This window comes from Sturnus vulgaris, chromosome 10 (assembly GCF_052056855.1).
Source record: "Sturnus vulgaris isolate bStuVul1 chromosome 10, bStuVul1.hap1, whole genome shotgun sequence".
Classification (NCBI taxonomy): domain Eukaryota; kingdom Metazoa; phylum Chordata; class Aves; order Passeriformes; family Sturnidae; genus Sturnus; species Sturnus vulgaris.
Window position 1 is genome coordinate 6749720 of NC_142252.1, and position 16983 is coordinate 6766702.

Sequence of the window (16983 nt, forward strand, 5' to 3'; positions counted from 1 at the left end):
GCTGATGGCCCTTCAACAGTTCTGTGTCAGGGCCCAGCTGAGGCAGCCCAAGGATCAACCTGGGCAGCCTCCATGGCAGCAGTTCAGCCCACAGGGAGGGATGGAGCGCACTCAGGCTTACCTTGTTCCTCGAGGAAAGGGAGGCCAGAGACCAGGATGCAGAGCCTGGAGCAGAGCAGCCTTTTATACCGTGTTCCAGAGCCCTGTGGGGCCACAAACATTCCTTGTTCCTGAAACATCCAAACCCCTGGGAGTGGCCACTTGTGAGCCCTGGCTGCTCATGAGGTCCCTGCCTCTTTCATCTCAAATATTGGTCTCTCGCTACGTACAACCCCGAATTTTTCAATGACTCTTTGTATCAGTTTACGATGGAATGGTCCTTGAAATCATCTAGCTTGAGCTGTCTTAAACAGCTTTCACAACTTCTCTGCACAACCTGTTGCAGTGTCTCATCGCTCTCCAGGAAAAGATTCCTTTGCAATATCTAATCTAAATATTCCTGCGTTCTCTTTTGAACCTGTAGCCGTTGACCCATGCCTACACACCCCAACCAAGTATCCTTCCCTTTCTCAACTGAATGTCTCCTGAGAGACTGCTCTTCTCTTTGCTACACAACTCCAATCCTCTCAGCCTGTCCTCACAGTCCAATGGCTCCATTTGCCTGATGATCTTCGTGGCTTCTCTGGACCCCCTGTAGCAGGTGTGTGTGTTTCTTAGGCTGTGGGTCCTAGAGCTGGAGTCAGTACCCAGCTATGGTTCCAAGAGAGTCACCCAGAGCAGGACAATCCCCTCCCTGGATCTGCTGGCCACATGGCTCTGGATGCAGCCCAGAATATGATTGGATTTTTGCACTGGGCTGCTAGCAGGCAGTGCAGGTTCATGTTCTGTATTTCAACCACCTGCAAGTCCTTCTCTGCAGGGCTGCTCTCAATCCACTCGTGGCCTAGCCTGTGTCCATGTTTGGGGTTACCCTGACCATGGCACTTGACCTTGTTGAGCTTCATGAGCTTTGCACAGACCCACCTCTCCATCCTGTCCACGTTCCTCTGGATGGCATCCCTTCCTCTAGAGTATCAACCCCATCACTCAGCTCAATGTCATCCACAAACCTGCTGAGGATCCACTCAATCCCTCCCTCCATGTCTCCCAACAAGGTATTAAATAGTCCTCAAAATATTTCCATCACCAAACCCAGAGAATCCACTCTTATCACTGGTTGGACACCCCTCGAGTTGGACATCGAGCTCTAGACCACAAGTCTTGTTGCCACCATCCAAACAATTCCATGTTAACTTAGTGGACAACACCCAAAAAATCCACATCACTCCTATTTAGAGAGAAGGATGCCAAGAGCAGGTGCAGCACTGCCTGTCTCAGGGAATCTCCACAGCTGAGTGTCCCTTGAAAACTAAACAAGGCCCTCCTGCATTTTACAACCACAGCTCTGGCCTCAGCTTGGGTAGGTGAGATCCTCTAGGAAACAAGGAAATCAACACGTAGGAAGCTGATCAAAGTCATGCCTACATCTCTCCCTGAAAGACAAATTGAGCCATTTTAACACACACAAATTGAGCCACTTTGCTCAGTGTGCTCAGCCCTGAGGCCAGGATCTGGATGGCATCATTGGGGAAGAGGCTGAGGGCAGGGAGCCCAAAGCTCATGGCTCCTTTTCCTGGGGCAGGCATCACTTTGCCCATTCAATTAATTTCACAGTTCAAAGGGCTACTGGATCAGTCTCGCAGAGCATGTGGGAATCACTGTGAGGTGGAAGAGTTGGGAAAATCCAACTTGAGCTTCAGGCAAACCTGAATCATGCTGATGTGGAAATGAGAGGACATGATGCCCTGGTCTCAGCATTCCAGGGATACCAGAGCACATAGGCTCTTTCCCCAAAAATTTCTGCCTTTGTCAGGGGCATTTCCAGACCTTTTAGGACCAGTCCCAAAACACCTTGTACGTCCATGTAATCCCGTGCTGCTGCTGCAGCTTTCCAAAAGGCATTGCCTGTTGGTGGCTACTTAAGGGGTCATGGGAGGCAGCCCAGGATAATGGAGGCTGGGAGAGACCACTGGATGTCCTCTGCTCCTGTTCTTAGAAGAAGAAACTTGCCAGTAGCCTCCGGAAGCTGTGAGCCTTGTCCCATTGTCCTCTGAACACTGCCACTGTCAGAAAAGTCCCTGCCAGTTACAAGGAACAATTTGGGGCAGAAGGGCTGCAAAGCAGAGAGAAAGTGTGTCCCAACAGATCTTCCACTCTATGTCCCCTGGGGAGCATTCACCCCTAATCCTGAGAATTCCTCGCTGTCCATGTCCAGATCTCATCCCATAAGCCTGGAATCTTATCACCCCATGGATGGTGCCCTTTGCTGGCACTTGAGGGGCTACATGTGGGTTGATGTCCCCATTTGGTGTCCCTGGGGACAAGGGAGGTGGTGGGCATCTCTTATGGAGAGAGGCAATGCCAGAGGACCAGGCAGAACAGAAGGGCTGCAGCCCCTGACACGTGGGGGGAGGTTGAGGGCACTGCTCGTGTTTAAGGTGGTGGAGATGAGCAAGGTGTGGAGGGGGGCATGGAGCTGATGACTCCAGCACGTCCTGGACTTTCTGGAGAGAAGGGAGCCAAACTCTCCTGAGACATGCACTGTCAAAGGGCAAGAGGCAGCAATCACAAGTTGCAAGAAAGGAAATCTCAAGGCTGCCTGGGGGAAGATATGGGACAGGCCTAGGAGAGCTGCACAAGGGATAGTGACCTTTTCTTGAGCTGTGACATTGCTTAGAAGTCAGCAGGATAAGGCCCAGAGCCTGCTGAGGAACCGGGGCAGTTTGATCTGCCCAGAGCAGTTGAGAGGAGCACAAGACCTCCAGAGTTCCAGCCAGACCTTCTGGGGTTGATCTGGAGTACTCTGAGTCACTACAGCCCTGGAGCAGTCACCAAAAGACCATGCCTTGGGAGACAGCAAATGCAGGAGATTGCAGAGAAGCACCAGGTGATGCTTGAACAGGGAGAAAAGGTGGGGGAATACCCTTCATGGCAGCAGGACATTGAGGATATGAGCTCTGTTATCCCCTGAGTGCCTGAGTGTGTGGCACCCAGTCCACCCAAGTCCACACTGGGTGACTCAGATTTGCTTGGAGCTCAGGGATTTTCCCAGCTCTTCCACATCGTGATGACACCCACGTGCTCTGGGAGACTGATCCAATGTCCCTTTGAAATGTAAAATGCATGGAATGGGAAACTCCATGCCAGACCCAGAAAAAAGAGCCATGGGCTTTTGGCTCCCTGCCCTCATCCATTTCCCCAAAGCCACCAGCCAGGTCTGCGGCCTCTGCAATAAGCTGAGCAAAATAGGTCAGTGTGGCTGTGGGTCTCTTTCAGGGAAGGACGCGGCATCTCTTTGATCACAAAATCAGGCCGTGGTCTGGCCTGTGGACTGTAAGCAAGTTCCCCATGGCTGTCATCAGGCCTGCAGGGACATCCTTCCAGCTGAACATGGCCTTTCCTTACCACTGAGCTTTGCCACCTCCCTGCAGAGTTGGGTCTCTTCCCCACTATGGGCTTGTGCACTGTTGACTTGCTGCCTCAACTGACCCACAGCCCTCTGTATGTCTGTGATAAGCCCGTGGAAGAAATGACCCTCAGGATTAGCCTGAGTGCTGCACTGAAAGCTCCTGAGAGCTGACCTGAGGTTTCTCTTCATGGCTGAATTGCACTGTAACTGGAGCCAAATTATCCATCAAGAAGAACAAAGGACAGAAGCAATAAACACTATACAAAGCCATGTCAACTCTCATTCTCCACTGGCCTGGGACCTCCAAGTCAAGTGGCCTTAGGAACCTGGGACACACATGAATCATTTCCATGTTGGGTGGTGTGAATCTGGTGAAAAATGCCTGAGATGAAAGAGGCAGGGACCTCATGAGTAGCGAGGGCTCACAAGTGGCCACTCCCAGGGGTTTGGATGTTTCAGGAACAAGGAATGTTTGTGGCCCCACAGGGCTCTGGAACACGGTATAAAAGGCTGCTCTGCTCCAGGCTCTGCATCCTGGTCTCTGGCCTCCCTTTCCTCGAGGAACAAGGTAAGCCTGAGTGCGCTCCATCCCTCCCTGTGGGCTGAACTGCTGCCATGGAGGCTGCCCAGGTTGATCCTTGGGCTGCCTCAGCTGGGCCCTGACACAGAACTGTTGAAGGGCCATCAGCCTTTCCATGCTGGTGCCTGGGGACAGCTGGGAAGAGGGGGCTTGTTTCCAGCAGAAGGGGATCAATGGGGCTCAGCCACAGGGGGATGTGCCCAGCAGAATTTGCACCTGCCCTGGTGGAATAAAATGTCCCAGTGCATGCCCGGCCATGTCTAACACGGCCATGTCTGTTGTGGAGATGGGCTGTGACCAGTCTTTGCACAGGAGCCTCCAAGCCCCTGTGCTGGGTCCTGTTCCTGAAGTGGGGCCGCGTTGCTGTGCCGTGCCACTGGGAGGGCACGAGGAGGGTGGCGGGAGCTGTAGGCACAGAGTGTGTTTTGAAGAGCAAATGTGTCCGTGGAGAGAGCTGAGGGACAGAGAGCCAGACTGATGGTGGGGCTGGTTGTTGCTCCCTGCTCTGTGTTGCAGCTTTGCCTCCTGCACCGAGAGATGTCTTGCTGCAGACCCTGTCCCCCACGGCCCTGCGGCCCCTGTGGCCCAACCCCCCTTGCAAGCAGCTGCAGTGAGCCCTGCATCGCCCGCTGCGCTGACTCCACGGTGTTCATCGAGCCTTCGCCCGTGGTGGTGACCCTGCCGGGCCCCATCCTCAACTCTTTCCCTCAGAGCACAGCCGTGGGATCCTCTCTGTCAGCTGCTGTGGGCAGCTCCCTCAGCACCGCGGGGGTTCCCATCTCTTCTGGGGGCTCCCTTGGCCTGGGGGGGTCAGGCCTGTGTCTGCCTTTCTCCCGCGGGCAGATCTGCTGAAGCCGGCCGATCTTCCCCTTTGTCCTTGCCTAATGGGCCCATCTCCTTCCCTCCCTGCTCCCCCACACGTCTTCCTTGGTCTCTCTTCTGTGCCACCGCTTTTGCTCCTTCTCATTAAAGCCTTTGAGCAGCATCTCTGGAGAGTCGTGGTCCTTTGTTCTGCTCCTCCCTCAGCTACCACCTGCTCTGCCAGGGTAAGCACTGGTTGCTGTCTTGACTTTGCCAGCTGCTGCTCAAAAACTCCCAGAAATTACACCTGAGCAGCAAAGCCTCCATCCCTGAACTTGAATAACCTGCATATCATGGTCCTGCTGGGCCCCGTGCCAATTTTCTCCTGGTCAGAGTTAATACAGACACTTTGAGTAACGTTTCTCTCCTGTCAAGTCTTCTTCCCAATAGCTTAGTAAATTCAATCTTCTCTCTTCTGTTGCTGATATCTTTGCCAGTGATTTTTGAAGCAATCTCACACACTCGTTTGTAAGAGGAGCCTTGGGCTGAAGTGCCTGGGTGTCGGTGTCGTGGCACAGGGTATGTGATGAGCAGCCAGGCAGGGCAGGAGCACGTAGTTGTGGCCGAGTGGTGAAGGCGATGGACTAGAAATCCATTGGGGTTTCCCCGCGCAGGTTCGAATCCTGCCAACTACGGGGCACACGCCCCTTTTGGGCTGCACAGGTCCCACCCCACAGCTGGCTGCCATGGACGGCAGCTGCAGCTGCCCAGAGGGCTCCTGCTCCTGCAGCCCTGCCTGTTCCCGCGGAGCAGCTGCTGGCAGGCAGCCTCGCCTGCCTCCTGAAGGGCTTTCTGCAGGCCACGGGAAAGCCTGATGAGGGGCACCTGTGAGGGCAGGGGACAAAACTCTGTGCTCTGCAGCCAAGCCCACCTGGTGTGGGGAAAATCCTGCAAGGGAAAGCAATCTCAGAGGTGTTGTCTGCATCAATGGAGAAGGAAAGGGGAATTGCAAAGTGCAGCACCACCTGGGGCTGATCATTTCATCACCTCGCATTGACACCAAGTGGGAAAGGCAAGAACTTGCACCGTGAAAACCAGCTTAGCACAAAGTGCCAAGAGCTCAGATCTTTTACTTCGCAGTAAGCATTGAGCTGAGGCACCACCAGAACGTGCACAGCTAAAATGGGTGAACTCTTTTGGTTGGCAATTCCAAGCAAAGGCAAGCCATGTCCCACCTTGGGCAGCACAGAACTGAACTGAGGGGCAGGTGCAGTGCTTCAGTGTGCTGGGAGCAGAGCTGGATCTCTGGGCAGGGCTGCAGGGTGAGGCTGAGGCTGGATTTCAGGTGGCCTGATCCCTAGCAAGGCCCAAGACTGCAGCCTGCCTTCGGGGGTGCCTTGGGAGATGAACCTGTCAGGGTGTCCATTTAGTGGGGTGGGGGAGGCAGAGCAGAGAGGAAGGGAGGGAGTGAGGGCCAGCAGTGGCCGGCAGCATCAGGCTGCGCCGAGGGCAATGGCAGCCAAGGCTCAGGAGGAGCAGAGTGGCGCAGCGGGAGCGTGCTGGGCCCATAACCCAGAGGTCGATGGATCGAAACCATCCTCTGCTAAGGCTCTTTTTTCACCAGCACTGCCTCACCCGACAGCTTTCACCCTTCTCGGCTCTAGATTTTCTGGCAAACCCTGGCCATAGCCCTCTTATTCCCTCTGTCCCTGCTCTGTGCATTTGGTGGAAAGGATATAAGTTGTCTAACTTTTAAATATATCTTTATTGAGGATTGTGTTCACGGCTGACAAGGGCAACCAAAGCTTTTCTTCAAAAGATTCTGTTTACCCAAATTTAGGGTTTCCCTGGGTGAGGCCTGATATTTTCCTCTCATTAGTCCTTATGCAGCTTGACTGGCTTGGGCTGAAGAAGTCAAGGAGGCTTCTGCTGTGGGAAGGTAACTTGCCATGGCGTGCCTGAGTCAGAAAGAGCTTGTTGCAGTTTGAGAAAGAGAAGATTGTGTGTGGTTCTGAGCCAGGCACTTGTAAGAGAGGCCATGGGCGACTTGCAGAAGGAGCTGTGGTGCTGCCCTGAAGGATGGTGTGATTAGAGAGTGCCTGGAGGCCCTGCAGGAAGGCTGCACTTGGTGATAGATGTCCAAGGTGATGGAGAGAGAGTCAGGCAAGGCAAGGGGGCATGCAGCTGAGTGAGGCTGAGCACAGGGGCCAGAGGTGACCTGTGCAGAAGGTCCCATGGTGTAATGGTGAGCACTCTGGACTCTGAATCCAGTGATCTGAGTTCAAATGTCAGTGGGACCTCAGTCCTTTTGTTCCTTCAGGCTTTTCCTCAGCATGCGAACACTCACAGCTCTCCTCTGCTGCTGCTTCACTTGTGGAGTGTTCTCAGATGAATCACAAAGCAGCTGAGGTGGAGACCACCCACTCAAAAGGGATCAGGCACAGGAGGCTGCTCTGGGACTGCTCAGCTCCTATGTCACATGCATCCAAAAGCAAACTGAGACAGAGCTACACGCTGTGGACAGCTGCTCATAGGTTGGAGCATTCCCACAGTAACAGCAGGTTACTCTGTGTGGCATTACTGGTGGGTGCACCTGTGTCGACTGCTCCTTTCTTGCTCCTTTCCTGTGCGGCTCTTATTCCTCTCTTCCCTGCCAATGTCTTTCTATTGCTCTGCAATCAGTTCCAGGAGCTATGCCAACATTGGGCAGTGTCCCATCATTAGGGTTACATTAGCTGCCATGGCAGAGGGGAGGACCTTCCTGGCAGAGCAGGTGGTAGCTGAGGGAGGAGCAGAACAAAGGACCACGACTCTCCAGAGATGCTGCTCAAAGGCTTTAATGAGAAGGAGCAAAAGCGGTGGCACAGAAGAGAGACCAAGGAAGACGTGTGGGGGAGCAGGGAGGGAAGGAGATGGGCCCATTAGGCAAGGACAAAGGGGAAGATCGGCCGGCTTCAGCAGATCTGCCCGCGGGAGAAAGGCAGACACAGGCCTGACCCCCCCAGGCCAAGGGAGCCCCCAGAAGAGATGGGAACCCCCGCGGTGCTGAGGGAGCTGCCCACAGCAGCTGACAGAGAGGATCCCACGGCTGTGCTCTGAGGGAAAGAGGTGAGGATGGGGCCCGGCAGGGTCACCACCACGGGCGAAGGTTCGATGAACACCGTGGAGTCAGCGCAGCGGGCGATGCAGGGCTCACTGCAGCTGCTTGCAAGGGGGGTTGGGCCACAGGGGCCGCAGGGCCGTGGGGGACAGGGTCTGCAGCAAGACATCTCTCGGTGCAGGAGGCAAAGCTGCAACACAGAGCAGGGAGCAACAACCAGCCCCACCATCAGTCTGGCTCTCTGTCCCTCAGCTCTCTCCACGGACACATTTGCTCTTCAAAACACACTCTGTGCCTACAGCTCCCGCCACCCTCCTCCTGCCCTCCCAGTGGCACGGCACAGCAACGCGGCCCCACTTCAGGAACAGGACCCTGCACAGGGGCTTGAAGGCTCCTGTGCAAAGACTGGTCACAGCCCATCTCCACAACAGACATGGCCGTGTTAGACATGGCCGGGCATGCACTGGGACATTTTGTTCCACCAGGGCAGGTGCAAATTCTGCTGGGCACATCCCCCTGTGGCTGAGCCCCATTGATCCCCTTCTGCTGGAAACAAGCCCCCTCTTCCCAGCTGTCCCCAGGCACCAGCATGGAAAGGCTGATGGCCCTTCAACAGTTCTGTGTCAGGGCCCAGCTGAGGCAGCCCAAGGATCAACCTGGGCAGCCTCCATGGCAGCAGTTCAGCCCACAGGGAGGGATGGAGCGCACTCAGGCTTACCTTGTTCCTCGAGGAAAGGGAGGCCAGAGACCAGGATGCAGAGCCTGGAGCAGAGCAGCCTTTTATACCGTGTTCCAGAGCCCTGTGGGGCCACAAACATTCCTTGTTCCTGAAACATCCAAACCCCTGGGAGTGGCCACTTGTGAGCCCTGGCTGCTCATGAGGTCCCTGCCTCTTTCATCTCAAATATTGGTCTCTCGCTACGTGCAACCCAGAATTGTTCAATGACTCTTAACATCACTTTGGGATGGAATGGACATTAAAATCATCTAGCTTGGGCCGTCGTAAACAGCTTTTACAACTTCTCTCACAACCTTTTGCACTGTCTCGTCCCTCTCATAGGAAAGGATTCCTTTGCACTATCCAATCTAAATATACATTCAATCATTTTCAAAGCTGTAGGCCTTGACCCATCCCTACACACCCCAATATAGTGTCCTTCCATTTCTCAACTGAATTTCTCCTGGAAGATATCTCTTCTCTTCTCTTCTCTTCTCTTCTCTTCTCTTCTCTTCTCTTCTCTTCTCTTCTCTTCTCTTCTCTTCTCTTCTCTTCTCTTCTCTTCTCTTCTCTTCTCTTCTCTTCTCTTTTCTTCTCTTTTCCCTTCTCTTCATTATAAAACCCCAACCATCTCACCCTGTCCTCACAGTACAATGGCTCCATTTGCCTGATAATCTTTGTGGCTTCTCTGGACCCCCTGTAGCAGGTGTGTGTGTTTCTTAGGCTGTGGGTCCTAGAGCTGGAGGCAGTACCCAGCTATGGTGCCATGAGTGCCACGCAGAGCAGGACAATCCCCTCCCTGGATCTGCTGGCCACACGGCTCAGGATGCAGCCCAGAATATGATTGGATTTTTGCACTGGGCTGCTAGCAGGCAGTGCAGGTTCATGTTCTGTATTTCAACCACCTGCAAGTCCTTCTCTGCAGGGCTGCTCTCAATCCACTCATGGCCTAGCCTGTGTCCATGTTTGGGGTTACCCTGACCTTGGCACTTGACCTTGTTGAGCTTCATGACCTTTGCACAGACCCACCTCTCCATCCTGTCCACATTCCTCTGGATGGCATCCCTTCCTCTAGAGTATCAACCCCATCACTCAGCTCAATGTCATCCACAAACCTGCTGAGGATCCACTCAATCTCTCCCTCCATGTCTCCCAACAAGGTATTAAATAGTCCTCAAAATATTTCCATCACCAAACCCAGAGAATCCACTCTTATCACTGGTTGGACACCCCTCGAGTTGGACATCGAGCTCTAGACCACAAGTCCTTGATTGCCACCATCCATCCAATCTAGGTGCAATGACTGGCCATCCCCCAAAAAATCCACATCACTCCTATTTAGAGAGAAGGATGCCAAGAGCAGGTGCAGTAGTGCCTGTCTCAGGGAAACTCCACAGCTGAGTGCCCCTTGAAAACTAAACAAGGCCCTCCTGCATTTTACAACCACAGCTCTGGCCTCAGCTTGGGTAGGTGAGATCCTCTAGGAAACAAGGAAATCAACACATAGGAAGCTGATCAAAGTCATGCCTACATCTCTCCCTGAAAGACAAATTGAGCCATTTTAACACACACAAATTGAGCCACTTTGCTCAGTGTGCTCAGCCCCGAGGCCAGGATCTGGATGGCATCATTGGGGAAGAGGCTGAGGGCAGGGAGCCCAAAGCTCATGGCTCCTTTTCCTGGGGCAGGCATCACTTTGCCCATTCAATTAATTTCACAGTTCAAAGGGCTACTGGATCAGTCTCGCAGAGCATGTGGGAATCACTGTGAGGTGGAAGAGTTGGGAAAATCCAACTTGAGCTTCAGGCAAACCTGAATCATGCTGATGTGGAAATGAGAGGACATGATGCCCTGGTCTCAGCATTCCAGGGATACCAGAGCACATAGGCTCTTTCCCCAAAAATTTCTGCCTTTGTCAGGGGCATTTCCAGACCTTTTAGGACCAGTCCCAAAACACCTTGTACGTCCATGTAATCCCGTGCTGCTGCTGCAGCTTTCCAAAAGGCATTGCCTGTTGGTGGCTACTTAAGGGGTCATGGGAGGCAGCCCAGGATAATGGAGGCTGGGAGAGACCACTGGATGTCCTCTGCTCCTGTTCTTAGAAGAAGAAACTTGCCAGTAGCCTCCGGAAGCTGTGAGCCTTGTCCCATTGTCCTCTGAACACTGCCACTGTCAGAAAAGTCCCTGCCAGTTACAAGGAACAATTTGGGGCAGAAGGGCTGCAAAGCAGAGAGAAAGTGTGTCCCAACAGATCTTCCACTCTATGTCCCCTGGGGAGCATTCACCCCTAATCCTGAGTGCTCCTCGCTGTCCATGTCCAGATCTCATCCCATAAGCCTGGAATCTTATCACCCCATGGATGGTGCACTTTGCTGGCACTTGAGGGGCTACATGTGGGTTGATGTCCCCATTTGGTGTCCCTGGGGACAAGGGAGGTGGTGGGCATCTCTTATGGAGAGAGGCAATGCCAGAGGACCAGGCAGAACAGAAGGGCTGCAGCCCCTCACATGTTGAGGGGCTGAGGAGGGTGATGGAGGTTGAGGACACGGCTCTTGTTCAAATTGGTGGAGATGAGCAAGCCATGGAGGGGGGCATGGAGATGCAGGCTCCAACACCCCCTGGACTTTCAGGAGAGAAGGAAAATAAAGGCCTTTTCCCCAAAGTTCCCACCCAGGTCTCTGGCCTCTGGAATGAGCTGAGCAAAATAGGTCAGTGTGGCTGTGGGTCTCTTTCAGGGAAGGACGCGGCATCTCTTTGATCACAAAATCAGGCCGTGGTCTGGCCTGTGGACTGTAAGCAAGTTCCCCATGGCTGTCATCAGGCCTGCAGGGACATCCTTCCAGCTGAACATGGCCTTTCCTTACCACTGAGCTTTGCCACCTCCCTGCAGAGTTGGGTCTCTTCCCCACTATGGGCTTGTGCACTGTTGACTTGCTGCCTCAACTGACCCACAGCCCTCTGTATGTCTGTGATAAGCCCGTGGAAGAAATGACCCTCAGGATTAGCCTGAGTGCTGCACTGAAAGCTCCTGAGAGCTGACCTGAGGTTTCTCTTCATGGCTGAATTGCACTGTAACTGGAGCCAAATTAACCATCAAGAAGAACAATGGACAGAAGCAATAAACACTAGACAAAGCCATGTCAACTCTCATTCTCCACTGGCCTGGGACCTCCAAGTCAAGTGGCCTTAGGAACCTGGGACACACATGAATCATTTCCATGTTGGGTGGTGTGAATCTGGTGAAAAATGCCTGAGATGAAAGAGGCAGGGACCTCATGAATAGCGAGGGCTCACAAGTGGCCACTCCCAGGGGTTTTGATGTTTCAGGAACAAGGAATGTTTGTGGCCCCACAGGGCTCTGGAACACGGTATAAAAGGCTGCTCTGCTCCAGGCTCTGCATCCTGGTCTCTGGCCTCCCTTTCCTCGAGGAACAAGGTAAGCCTGAGTGCGCTCCATCCCTCCCTGTGGGCTGAACTGCTGCCATGGAGGCTGCCCAGGTTGATCCTTGGGCTGCCTCAGCTGGGCCCTGACACAGAACTGTTGAAGGGCCATCAGCCTTTCCATGCTGGTGCCTGGGGATAGCTGGGAAGAGGGGGCTTGTTTCCAGCAGAAGGGGATCAATGGGGCTCAGCCACAGGGGGATGTGCCCAGCAGAATTTGCACCTGCCCTGGTGGAATAAAATGTCCCAGTGCATGCCCGGCCATGTCTAACACGGCCATGTCTGTTGTGGAGATGGGCTGTGACCAGTCTTTGCACAGGAGCCTCCAAGCCCCTGTGCTGGGTCCTGTTCCTGAAGTGGGGCCGCGTTGCTGTGCCGTGCCACTGGGAGGGCACGAGGAGGGTGGCGGGAGCTGTAGGCACAGAGTGTGTTTTGAAGAGCAAATGTGTCCGTGGAGAGAGCTGAGGGACAGAGAGCCAGACTGATGGTGGGGCTGGTTGTTGCTCCCTGCTCTGTGTTGCAGCTTTGCCTCCTGCACCGAGAGATGTCTTGCTGCAGACCCTGTCCCCCACGGCCCTGCGGCCCCTGTGGCCCAACCCCCCTTGCAAGCAGCTGCAGTGAGCCCTGCATCGCCCGCTGCGCTGACTCCACGGTGTTCATCGAGCCTTCGCCCGTGGTGGTGACCCTGCCGGGCCCCATCCTCAACTCTTTCCCTCAGAGCACAGCCGTGGGATCCTCTCTGTCAGCTGCTGTGGGCAGCTCCCTCAGCACCGCGGGGGTTCCCATCTCTTCTGGGGGCTCCCTTGGCCTGGGGGGGTCAGGCCTGTGTCTGCCTTTCTCCCGCGGGCAGATCTGCTGAAGCCGGCCGATCTTCCCCTTTGTCCTTGCCTAATGGGCCCATCTCCTTCCCTCCCTGCTCCCCCACACGTCTTCCTTGGTCTCTCTTCTGTGCCACCGCTTTTGCTCCTTCTCATTAAAGCCTTTGAGCAGCATCTCTGGAGAGTCGTGGTCCTTTGTTCTGCTCCTCCCTCAGCTACCACCTGCTCTGCCAGGAAGGTCCTCCCCTCTGCCATGGCAGCAAATGTAACCCTAATGATGGGACACTGCCCAATGTTGGTAGAGCTCCTGGAACTGATTGCAGAGCAATAGAAAGACATTGGCAGGGAAGAGAGGAATAAGAGCCTCACAGGAAAGGAGCAAGAAAGGAGCAGTCGACACAGGTGGACCCACCAGTAATGCTTTGTGGGCTGGAAAGGAGAAAAGCACTTCTTTGGATGACTTGACATCGGCAGTGCGGCCTCAACAGAGTTTGATGGCAAAGTTCACTCCGTCACTCACTCAGTGGGTAAAGCATAAAGAGAATATTGAATTAAATCAGAGCCTAATGCTCTATACAGAATTAAAAGGGTACATAAGTGTTTAGCAATGCTCGAGCCACAGTCACAGCAAGGACTTAATCACAATTTCACAGTGACAACATTCATACCATTATCAATTCTCTCTCACAAACACACATACAGACACTCCCTGTATTCAGATGTGTAAATAAACCTATCAAAAATGTCCCTTGGGCTCAGTGAAATGCTCACATCAAACCCCATTGCGTTTCTCAACCAATCATAGGCTGTACTTAGAGGAGTGTGGGGTGATGTGTGTGTGCATCAAACCAGGCCTCATCATCACTGATGGCCTTTTGAGTAGCCCAGCTTTACAGTTCTCAAGCTGCCAGAGATATTCCACCCCGAGGGACGTGCTGGCACCGTCTGCGGTGGTCCAGGAGCCTCCAGGAGCTTCACTCAGCACAGAGCTGTTTATAGGCTCACAAGATGATTTGCCTTAGTCATCAGAGATGGAACCTTACATTCCATCTCTGACACAATCCGTGGTGGTAGCTACTGGAAATAACTCCCAAGACATTTGGAATCTATTTCCAAAACTGCATCTACAATGGTGTTCTTCCACTAGGGCCATATTTCATTGAGAACTTTGAAGTTTTAATTCAGTTGAATCCTATCAAATGCTTTCCACCTGTCAAATTTTAAGGTTAAGATATTAGTTGAAAGGTAAAAGTTACACTAAAGTGCTGTCAAGGTTTTAGGCCGTGTTCCTTCATATCCTTGCCCTCACTGTCTTTTGTCACACACACACACACCCACACACACACACACACACACACACACTCACTCACTCACAAACATACATACGCATTCTCTCGCCCTCTCCTAGATAGTTCTCAGTTCATTTCTGTTTAGATTGCATGGATTTTGTTTGGGTTTGTTCTTGCTTGTTTTTCCTTCATGTGCTATAACTGTCCTGTAAGTAGAAGAGTGAATCATGGCAAGGGAGTTCATTGTGCTTTCCTTTAATATTAAATGTGTCTTTTGCTGATATCTTTGCCAGTGATTTTTGAAGCAATCTCACACACTCGTTTGTAAGAGGAGCCTTGGGCTGAAGTGCCTGGGTGTCGGTGTCGTGGCACAGGGTATGTGATGAGCAGCCAGGCAGGGCAGGAGCACGTAGTTGTGGCCGAGTGGTGAAGGCGATGGACTAGAAATCCATTGGGGTTTCCCCGCGCAGGTTCGAATCCTGCCAACTACGGGGCACACGCCCCTTTTGGGCTGCACAGGTCCCACCCCACAGCTGGCTGCCATGGACGGCAGCTGCAGCTGCCCAGAGGGCTCCTGCTCCTGCAGCCCTGCCTGTTCCCGCAGAGCAGCTGCTGGCAGGCAGCCTCGCCTGCCTCCTGAAGGGCTTTCTGCAGGCCACGGGAAAGCCTGATGAGGGGCACCTGTGAGGGCAGGGGACAAAACTCTGTGCTCTGCAGCCAAGCCCACCTGGTGTGGGGAAAATCCTGCAAGGGAAAGCAATCTCAGAGGTGTTGTCTGCATCAATGGAGAAGGAAAGGGGAATTGCAAAGTTCAGCACCACCTGGGGCTGATCATTTCATCACCTCGCATTGACATCAAGTGGGAAAGGCATGAACTTGCACCGTGAAAACCAGCTTAGCACAAAGTGCCAAGAGCTCCGTTTCAGAGAGGAAGGGAGGGAGTGAGGGCCAGCAGTGGCCGGCAGCATCAGGCTGCGCCGAGGGCAATGGCAGCCAAGGCTCAGGAGGAGCAGAGTGGCGCAGCGGGAGCGTGCTGGGCCCATAACCCAGAGGTCGATGGATCGAAACCATCCTCTGCTAAGGCTCTTTTTTCACCAGCACTGCCTCACCCGACAGCTTTCACCCTTCTCGGGAAACTTGGCCTTAGCTCTCCTCTTCCCTCTGCTACTGCTTTTGGTGGAAATGATACAACTTCTCTAACTTTTAAAAGTAACTTTATTCAGGGTTCTGTTCACCTCCACCCAATGTAAGGGGAACCAATGCTTTTCTTCAAAAGATTCTGTTTACCCAAATTTAGGGTTTCCCTGGGTGAGGCCTGATATTTTCCTCTCATTAGTACTTATGCAGTTTGACTGGCTTGGGCTGGAGAAGAGAAGTCAAGGGGGCTTCTGCTATGTGAAGGGAACTTGCCATGGCGTGCCCTGAGTCAGAAAGAGCTTGTTGCAGTTTGAGAAAGAGAAGATTGTGTGTGGTTCTGAGCCAGGCACTTGTAAGAGAGGCCATGGGCGACTTGCAGAAGGAGCTGTGGTGCTGCCCTGAAGGATGGTGTGATTAGAGAGTGCCTGGAGGCCCTGCGGGAAGGCTGCACTTGGTGATAGATGTCCAAGGTGATGGAGAGAGAGTCAGGCAAGGCAAGGGGGCATGCAGCTGAGTGAGGCTGAGCACAGGGGCCAGAGGTGCAGAAGGTCCCATGGTGTAATGGTGAGCACTCTGGACTCTGAATCCAGCGATCTGAGTTCAAATCTCAGTGGGACCTCAGTCCTTTTGCTCCCTCAGGCTTTTCCTCAGCATGCTGACACACTCACAGCTCTCCTCTGCTGCTGCTTCACTTGTGGAGTGTTCTCAGATGAATCACACAGCAGCTGAGGTGGAGACCACCCACTCAAAAGGGGTCAGGCACAGGAGGCTGCTCTGGGACTGCTCAGCTCCTATGTCACATGCATCCAAAAGCAAACTGAGACAGAGCTACACGCTGTGGACAGCTGCTCATAGGTTGAAGCATTCCCACAGTAACAGCAGGTTACTCTGTGTGGCATTACTGGTGGGTGCACCTGTGTCGACTGCTCCTTTCTTGCTCCTTTCCTGTGCGGCTCTTATTCCTCTCTTCCCTGCCAATGTCTTTCTATTGCTCTGCAATCAGTTCCAGGAGCTATGCCAACATTGGGCAGTGTCCCATCATTAGGGTTACATTTGCTGCCATGGCAGAGGGGAGGACCTTCCGGGCAGAGCAGGTGGTAGCTGAGGGAGGAGCAGAACAAAGGACCACGACTCTCCAGAGATGCTGCTCAAAGGCTTTAATGAGAAGGAGCAAAAGCGGTGGCACAGAAGAGAGACCAAGGAAGACGTGTGGGGGAGCAGGGAGGGAAGGAGATGGGCCCATTAGGCAAGGACAAAGGGGAAGATCGGCCGGCTTCAGCAGATCTGCCCGCGGGAGAAAGGCAGACACAGGCCTGACCCCCCCAGGCCAAGGGAGCCCCCAGAAGAGATGGGAACCCCCGCGGTGCTGAGGGAGCTGCCCACAGCAGCTGACAGAGAGGATCCCACGGCTGTGCTCTGAGGGAAAGAGTTGAGGATGGGGCCCGGCAGGGTCACCACCACGGGCGAAGGCTCGATGAACACCGTGGAGTCAGCGCAGCGGGCGATGCAGGGCTCACTGCAGCTGCTTGCAAGGGGGGTTGGGCCACAGGGGCCGCAGGGCCGTGGGGGACAGGGTCTGCAGCAAGACATC

The 16983-nt window shown here is 53.7% G+C and overlaps 6 non-coding genes across 6 annotated transcripts; all 6 read left to right on the top strand.

Annotated features, from left to right (window-relative positions):
• Positions 1-5502: 5502 nt before the first annotated feature.
• Positions 5503-5584, top strand: TRNAS-AGA (transfer RNA serine (anticodon AGA)). Its single transcript has one exon. It is a non-coding gene; the product is annotated as a tRNA-Ser (tRNA).
• An 839-nt stretch (positions 5585-6423) lies between these two features.
• On the top strand, positions 6424-6495 carry TRNAM-CAU (transfer RNA methionine (anticodon CAU)). The gene has a single exon. It is a non-coding gene; the product is annotated as a tRNA-Met (tRNA).
• A 622-nt stretch (positions 6496-7117) lies between these two features.
• On the top strand, positions 7118-7189 carry TRNAQ-CUG (transfer RNA glutamine (anticodon CUG)). Its single transcript has one exon. It is a non-coding gene; the product is annotated as a tRNA-Gln (tRNA).
• A 7475-nt stretch (positions 7190-14664) lies between these two features.
• On the top strand, positions 14665-14746 carry TRNAS-AGA (transfer RNA serine (anticodon AGA)). Its single transcript has one exon. It is a non-coding gene; the product is annotated as a tRNA-Ser (tRNA).
• Positions 14747-15263: 517 nt separating this feature from the next.
• Positions 15264-15335, top strand: TRNAM-CAU (transfer RNA methionine (anticodon CAU)). The gene has a single exon. It is a non-coding gene; the product is annotated as a tRNA-Met (tRNA).
• Positions 15336-15939: 604 nt separating this feature from the next.
• On the top strand, positions 15940-16011 carry TRNAQ-CUG (transfer RNA glutamine (anticodon CUG)). Its single transcript has one exon. It is a non-coding gene; the product is annotated as a tRNA-Gln (tRNA).
• Positions 16012-16983: the final 972 nt, after the last annotated feature.